The sequence below is a fragment of the Triticum dicoccoides genome, chromosome 2A (assembly GCF_002162155.2).
Source record: "Triticum dicoccoides isolate Atlit2015 ecotype Zavitan chromosome 2A, WEW_v2.0, whole genome shotgun sequence".
In the NCBI taxonomy this organism is placed as follows: Eukaryota; Viridiplantae; Streptophyta; class Magnoliopsida; order Poales; family Poaceae; genus Triticum; species Triticum dicoccoides.
Window position 1 is genome coordinate 785,204,307 of NC_041382.1, and position 8,062 is coordinate 785,212,368.

Consider the following 8,062-nt stretch of genomic DNA (forward strand, 5'->3'; position numbering starts at 1 on the left):
TCAAGTTCCCATATCTCCTCTATGTAACCATAATATGTGACCTTTTGCCCATTCTCGGTTGCTGCATCAAAGCGGACACCACTGTTTTGGTTGGTGCTCTTTTTATCTTGGGCGATCGTGTAAAATGTATTCCCATTTATCTCGTACCCTTGGAAAGTCGTTATAGTCGAAGATGGTGTCTTGGCCAACATGTACAGCTGATCTACAACATCATTGTCATTCATTAAATGTTTTCTCAACCAACTGCCGAAAGTCTCCATGTGGGCCTTCCTAATCCAGGATTCAGGCTTCCCCGGGTTGTCCGAGCGTAAAATATTCTTGTGTTTCTCAAAGTACGGAGCCACCAAGTTGGAATTGGTCAGTACAGTGTGGTGTGCTTCAGTCAGAGAATGGCCGTCCATACATGTCGTTGATTTCCTTCCGATCGTGCCTTTTCCACTTAGTCTTCCCTCGTGCCGCGATCGAGGAAGACCAATCGGCTTAAGGTCAGGAACAAAGTCAACACAAAACTCAATTACCTCCTCATTTCCATAGCCCTTGGCGATGCTTCCTTCTGGCCTAGCACGGTTACGAACATATTTCTTTAATACTCCCATGAACCTCTCGAAGGGGAACATATTGTGTAGAAATACAGGACCGAGAATGAAAATCTCTTCGACTAGGTGAACCAAGAGGTGCGTCATAATATTGAAGAAGGATGGCGGGAACACCAACTCGAAACTGACAAGACATTGGATCACATCGTTCTGTAACCGTGGTAGATCTTCTGGATTGATTACCTTCTGAGAGATTGCATTGAGGAATGCACATAGCTTCACAATGGCTACTCGAACATTTTCCGGCAGGAGCCCCCTCAAATCAATCGGAAGCAATTGCGTCATAATCACGTGGCAGTCGTGAGACTTCAGGTTTTGGAACTTTTTCTCCGCCATGTTTATTATTCCCTTTATATTGGACGAGAATCCAGACGGGACCTTCATACTGCTCAGGCATTCAAAAAAGATGACCTTCTCTTCTTTGGTCAGAGCGTAGCTGGCACGACCTTGAAACCATTCCGGATGCCGGTCATCAGGGTCTTTCAAACGTTGCTGGTCCTGCCGTGCTTCCTTTGTATCATTTGTCTTCCCATACACGCCCAAGAAGCTTAGAAGGTTCACGCAAATATTCTTCGTAACGTGCATCACGTCGATTGCAGAGCGGACTTCTAGGACTTTCCAATATTCTAGCTCCCAGAATATAGATTTCTTCTTCCACATGGCTGCGTGCCCGTCAGCTCCCTTCGGAACTGATTGTCCGCCAGGACCCTTTCCAAAGATGACTTTCAAATCCTTGACCATATCAAATACCTCAGCACCAGTGCGTTCCGCAGGCTTCGGCCGGTGATCTGCCTTGCCGTTGTAATGCTTGCCTTTCTTTCTTACTGGATGAATTTTCGGAAGAAATCGACGATGCCCAAGGTACACGTTCTTCTTACAATTTGGCAAATGTACACTTTCAGTCTCATGTAAGAAGTGCGTGCATGCATTGTATCCCTTATTTGACAGTCCCGAAAGGTTACTAAGAGCAGGCCAATCGTTGATGGTTACGAAAAGCAACGCTCGTAGGTTAAATTCCTCTTTTTTGTGCTCATCCCACACACGGACACCAGGTCTGCCCCACAGCTGTAAAAGTTCATCAACTAATGGCCTTAGGTACACATCGATGTCGTTGTCGGGTTGCTTCGGACCTTGGATGAGCACTGGCATCATAATGAACTTCCGCTTCATGCACAACCAAGGCGGAAGGTTGTAGATGCATAGAGTCACGGGCCAGGTGCTATGGCTGGAGCTCTGCTCCCCAAAAGGATTCATGCCATCTGTACTTAGACCAAATCTTATGTTCCTTGCGTCAGCTGCAAAATCTTTGAACTCTCTGTCGATCTTTCTCCATTGCGTTCCATCTGCGGTGTGTCTCAACTCCCCGTCCGACTTACGGTCCTCTTTGTGCCATCGCAACAACTTGGCATGCTCTTTGTTCCTGAACAGACGTTTCAACCGTGGTATTATAGGAGCATACCACATCACCTTGGCGGGAACCCTCTTCCTGGGTTTCCCGCCCTCAACATCGTCACCAGGGTCATCGCCTCTGATCTTATAACGCAATGCAGTGCATACCGGGCATTCATTCAAATTCTCGTATTCACCGCGGTAGAGGATGTAGTCGTTGATGCATGCATGTATCTTCAGAACCTCTAAACCTAGAGGGCAGACAACCTTCTTTGCTTCGTACGTACTGGCGGGCAACTCGTTATTCTTTGGAAACATATTCTTCAACATTTTCAGCAAGTTTTCAAATGCCGAGTCAGCTACACCTGCCTGTGCCTTCCATTTCAGCAAATCCAGTGTGCAGCCCAGCTTTTTCAGACCATCATCGCATCCAGGGTACAACGACTTTCTGTGATCCTCTAACATGCGATCCAAATTCTCCCTCTCCTTTTCAGTTTCGCAGCGTCTCCGTGCATCAGCAATGGTCCGACCAAGATCATCAACGGTCTCATCACGTGCCTCTTCTTCACCTTCACCTTCACCTTCCCCTTCACCTTCCCCTTCACCTGCCCCTTCACCTTCCCCTTCACCTGCCCCTTCACCTTCCCCTTCACCTTCAGCATCCTCCATGAAAGTATCACCGAAATGAGCAAGATAGCTTTCATCGATGAAATCATCCCCTTCTTCATCTTCTTCCATTATAACCCCTCTTTCTCCATGCTTGGTCCAACAATTATAGCTTGGCATGAAACCGTGCCGAAGCAGGTGCAGGTGAACTTCTCTTGAGGAAGAGTAACCCTTCTGATTCTTACAGTCAACACATGGACAGATAACAAAACCCTTCTGCTTGTTCGCATTAGCCACTACGAGGAAATCTTTCAAACCCGTAGTGAACTCGCGGGAGAGTCGGTTACCGTACATCCATTGCCGATTCATCTGCATTATTATAATATAAAATATATAATTAACCATCATGCATTTGTTAAAGTAACTAGCTATAAACAATAGAAATTAAACAATGAACAACACACATGCATATTTTATCAATGACACACATGCATGAAAGGTTCAAGTTGCTAACCGTGATCGAGGAGGAACCTCAAGTGTGGCTCCAACACTTCATATCATGTTTGTTTCACGCTGTTGGGCATTTCATCAAACACCTTGTGTGCATAAGAGGAACCAAAAGCAAACCTACACCCCCTTGTGAAGAGAAGTGGCACCAAATGGCTAAGTGAGTGCGCTGAACTGGTATATATAGGGGAGGAGCTTTAGTCGCGGTTGGCCAGGCCAACCGCGACTAAAGGCCTTTGGGCACCTTTAGTCGCGGTTGGCCTGCCCAACCGCGACTAAAGCCCCTCACGTGCACCAGCTGGCCACCGAGCGCCCTGGCCCAAGCCTTTGGTCGCGGTTCGTCTGCCGAACCGCGACTAAAGACTTCATTAGTCGCGGTTCCTACAGTTTCGCGACTAATGGGGCTGGACGGAAGCCTCTTTTTCTACTAGTGAATGTAACTGCATGAGAAAGAACTTAGTACCCGCTCACAAATTGCAAATTTCTGAAACTTCTCACAAATCACAATAGTTTGCATGGGATCTCCAATGCGTGGGTAATGAAACCACGAGGTTACTATTCCAAACTTCTCTACCTTCACTTTATGATTACATGCTTGATCAACTAAGAGATGATTTTGAATTAGCTTGTGCTATTTCCTCGAGAATCCTTTTGTGCAAATGGAATAAATCATCAATCATATCAGAAAGAGAAAAAACAAGAAACGAGATTATTTCAATGGCGAGCAAAGCTTTACTTGGTCCAAGAAGTGGTGGTTGCCGACCTCCTCCCTGAAGTCGAGCACCGCCATGACGTCGCCTACGGTGAGCATGTCAGCGCCGGCGTCCCGGAGAAGTGGGCTCTCCTTCCACATGGACACAACAACACCAGTTACATAAGAGGCCAACCAGGTGAATGACCCTGCAGCGCTACTTTTGACGGCGAGATCTGTCTGGCACTTCCAATGATAGTAACTGAACCAACTAAATAAAAATTAATTACCATGCCCACTGCTGCCTAAATCTCAAGTACTATTCTTGGAGTATTGCAGGAGTAAGAGCGGCATGATTTAAACGTGTGGGCATACAGTACGTTGGGTGCCGGAATTTATACAGAACATGTTGGTGGCGTCGATGAATCCTAATGTGACGAGGAAATTCATGGCAAGGTGGTTCATGTCCTGCTTGCGGATCTTGACATTGCAGCTTCCGCTCCCATTCGTCAAATTAGGATTGAGAGGACCTGGACGTGGGCGAGGAAGGCTGTCATCGAAGGGGCGCCCAGCCCATGGCGGCGAGTTCCAAGACGCGGCCATGGCGGCACCTGCAGAGAGGAGCAGTTCAGAGGAGAGAGAGAGGTAGGGGAAAAGAAGAGAAGGGAGAGAGGGAGGCACGGCGGCGTGATCCAGCTGGCATCACTGCACGATCAGGCTAATTGGCACTAATCACTGTGACCTGAGACGAGTCAACCAACCACCGCCGTTCTGCATAGAGAAGAGAATTTGTCAATAGATTGCTTATTTGATCTTCTCTGCTTGTGATTAATCAAAAGATTCAATTATTGATTGTTTTATCCTAAACGTCCTTGCACTTACGTGAATTGCTTCATCGGAGCATGTGGGCGTGGTGAGATAAAAGGATTGCTGAAGCATCAACGGAATGAAATTCCTGGATCAAAGAAGAGAAATCTTCAATCGAGAATGCATCAACCGATCATGCAAAGGGGAGAAGAAGGTACCATGACTTCAATTTTTCTTGCACTGAATCAAGCGGCAACTACCTCTGCTTTTCATCAACATCTCCAGCGGCGCCCGCGTTCATGTGCCTGCTCCCTCCTCCACGGGACGCAACGGCTTGAGCGAACACGGCGACGCGGATGAGCGGCTTGGGCTGGACGAGGCAGTGCCGCGAACCCACCTTGCACGCGCACGGCTGCCTGGCTATCCCTGTCCAGCACCGGCGTCTCCCGGTAGGCGGCGTGTGCCGAGGTGTCCCCAGCCTCTAACAGGAGCGATGCGCAGTTCAGAGGAGAGACAGAAGGTAGGGGAAAAGAAGAGAAGGGAGAGAGGGAGGCATGGCGGCGTGATCCAGCTGGCTGCTCCCGGCGAGGTCAACAAAGCGCTCGGGCGATGTCAGACGGGAACACGCAACGGCGGCGGAGGATAGGGCTAGGAATCCTAGTCAGGGTGAGGGAGTCGTGGGTGGCGATGGATTGTTTCTGTGGGCGGTGTGTGAGCGGACCGATCGTGGGGAGGTGAAAAAACCATACGAAAAAAACCAAAGAAACATGATGGTGGGAGGTGGGACGAAAAAAACCGAGACGAAAAAAAACCTGGAAGCGAGACTACCAACTGCTTCATTAGGAGTAGAGATTTTCTTTTCATTTTTACATACATACTAATGGCGCATCCTACCGAAGTGCGCCATTACTAGCACCAGACATGGAGTGCGTCAGTACTGAATTTTTTTTATTCTTTTTTTTATAAAACTACTAATGGCGCACCGCCTCACAGTGTGCCATTACTAGTTTAAACTACTAATGACGCACCCTGTAAAAGTGCGCCATTAGTATATATATATATATTATTTCTTTTACTTTTCTGCAAAACTACTAATGGTGCACCACCTGCAGGTGCGCCATTAGTAATCAGGATTACTAATGGCGTATTTGCAGGTGGTGCGCCATTAGTAACCTGGGACCCAACAAGATATTTTGGACAGCCCCACACCTACCCACTCACTTTCCCCACTTCATTCCATCCACCTCCTTTTCCAAGCTTTCGGCTGCCTCCTCCTCCTCACCTCATTTCCACCATAGATTCATCAAAATTAAATGGTGAAATTACCTTTTTTGATAGGTAAGTAAGGGGAAAGCTATCTTCATGATGTAGATCTACTTTTTTTTCTCCCTAGCTCGATCCAACAATGTGCACATGCACTTTTTGTGGCCTAGCTAGATCTATGTATGTTTGTGGTGTTGCATGTGTTTGTGGTGTTGCATATATGTTTGTGTTTGCAGGTATCGGTATTTGAAATGCGATATTTGCTAATATTTTGCCGGAATATTGATTCATTTCCGTTTCGGCGAGAATTTTGGCACTATGCATCCTTTTTGGTCCTATTTTTAGGGAAGGTCATGCCAAAAAAATTCTTGGTTCTAAAATATCGTTTTGCTCTACCCCGCAGGCGACCATGATCTGCACGATGACCGAAGGCATCGTGAATAGGTTTTTGAGCTCCGCGAAGGCCGAGATGCTTTAAAAGAACGAGATGGAGATAAGATGTCCGTGTCGAAGATGCAAGCTGAAGAGCCTTATTGCGGACCCGGATTCCGGGCAGGTGCGGGACCACCTGCTCTTGCGTGGTTTCATGGATGGCTATCGGTGGCAAGGTGATGAAGATGACTATGAAGTCGTCCATGGGGGCCGGGCAAGAAATGAGGAAGGGCAACAAGACAAGTACCACCGCGGCGAGGGCGGGCGAGAAGACGAAGAATATCCAGGACATGATCACGACGGTGATGCTATACACAGTCATCATGTAGAAGATGTCGTACATGATGATGAGGAAGATCAAGACGAAGGGCATGATCATGAAGATGAAGATGCCGGAACAGACGACGATGGAGGTTGGGTGCAGGACCCTCATATTCAAGAGCTGCTTCTCAAGCAGACGGATAACGCAAGAGCTGCCGCCTGAGAGAAAGCCAAGCTGGATCAACTAGAGATAGACGCGGTTACTCCATTGTATGAAGGATGCAGGCCCGAGGATACCCGCCTGAAAGTAACGCTCATGGCTCTAGAGATGAAGGTAAAACACAAAATGACCGACGCATGCTTCGACGAGAACATGTCATTCTGACACGAACGTCTTCCCAAGGGAAACAAGTGCCCGACCAGTTTCGAGGAGGCGAAGAAAATCGTGTGTCCTCTGGATTTACCGCACGTGAAATACCATGTGTGCATGAACAATTGCATCATTTATTGGGACGAGCACGCGGAGTCTACCATATGTCCGGTGTGGGGCGTCACTCGATACAAGAAGAGGAAGAAAGCTCCTCGAAAATTGGTGTGGTACTTTTCGATCACTCCTCATCTGCAGCGGTATTTCGCGGACTCTAAGGTAGCAAAGCTCCTGCGTTGGCACGCGGATAGGAAGGAGAAGAAGCGGGAAGATGACGGAAATGATCCGGAGATAAATAAAAAAGACAAGATGCTGAGTCACCCTAAGGATGCGAGCCAGTGGCAAGCGTTGAACTTCGAATACCCAGAATTTGGGAAGGATCCAAGGAACATCGTACTGGGCGCGAGCGCCGATGGAGTCAATCCGTTTGGTAGCCAGAGAAGCACACATAGCACGTGGCCTGTGTTTGTGTGGATGTACAACCTTCCCCCTGGTTGTGCATGAAGAGGAAGTACATTCACATGAGTATGCTAATTGAAGGGCCGAAACAACCAGGGAACGACATCAATTTGTCTCTGGGGCTGCTGAAAGAGGAGCTAGACACGCTGTGGAAAACGCCAGCCAATACGTGGGACGCCGCAGAGAAAGAATATTTCCCTATGAGAGCCGCACTGCTCACGACGGTACACGACTATCTCGGTTACGGATATCTTGCGGGGCAGGTAGTCCACGGATTTTCTGGATGCGTAAGGTGCATGGATGACACAACGTATCGCCAGCTAGATAAAGATCCCGGATCTTCGAAAACCGTATTCATGGGACATCGAAGGTGGCTTCGCGACGATGACCCGTGGAGGAAACGCAAGGATCTGTTCGATGGTGAAACCGAACCCCGAAAACGCCCGCGTACGAGGAGCGGCGAGGAAATAGACGAGCTGTTGAAAAATTGGAAAGATTGCCCACTGCTGGGAAAGAAGCAAAATGCGCCAGAGCCGGGAAAGAAGCGAAAGGCGCCAGAGCCGCTGCTGAAGGTATGGAAAACGAGGTCTGTTTTCTGAGACTTGCCGTACTGGAAGATCCACC

The 8,062-nt window shown here is 48.1% G+C and overlaps 1 long non-coding RNA gene across 2 annotated transcripts in view; it reads right to left on the reverse strand.

Annotated features, from left to right (window-relative positions):
• LOC119357311 overlaps positions 1-3,927 on the reverse strand; it is a 12,086-nt gene extending 8,159 nt beyond the window's left edge. For both annotated transcript variants that reach the window (XR_005172193.1, XR_005172192.1), the window contains exon 1: positions 3,562-3,927. This is a non-coding gene — a long non-coding RNA (uncharacterized LOC119357311). The remainder of the gene's footprint in view (positions 1-3,561) is intronic.
• Between the last annotated feature and the right edge of the window lie 4,135 nt (positions 3,928-8,062).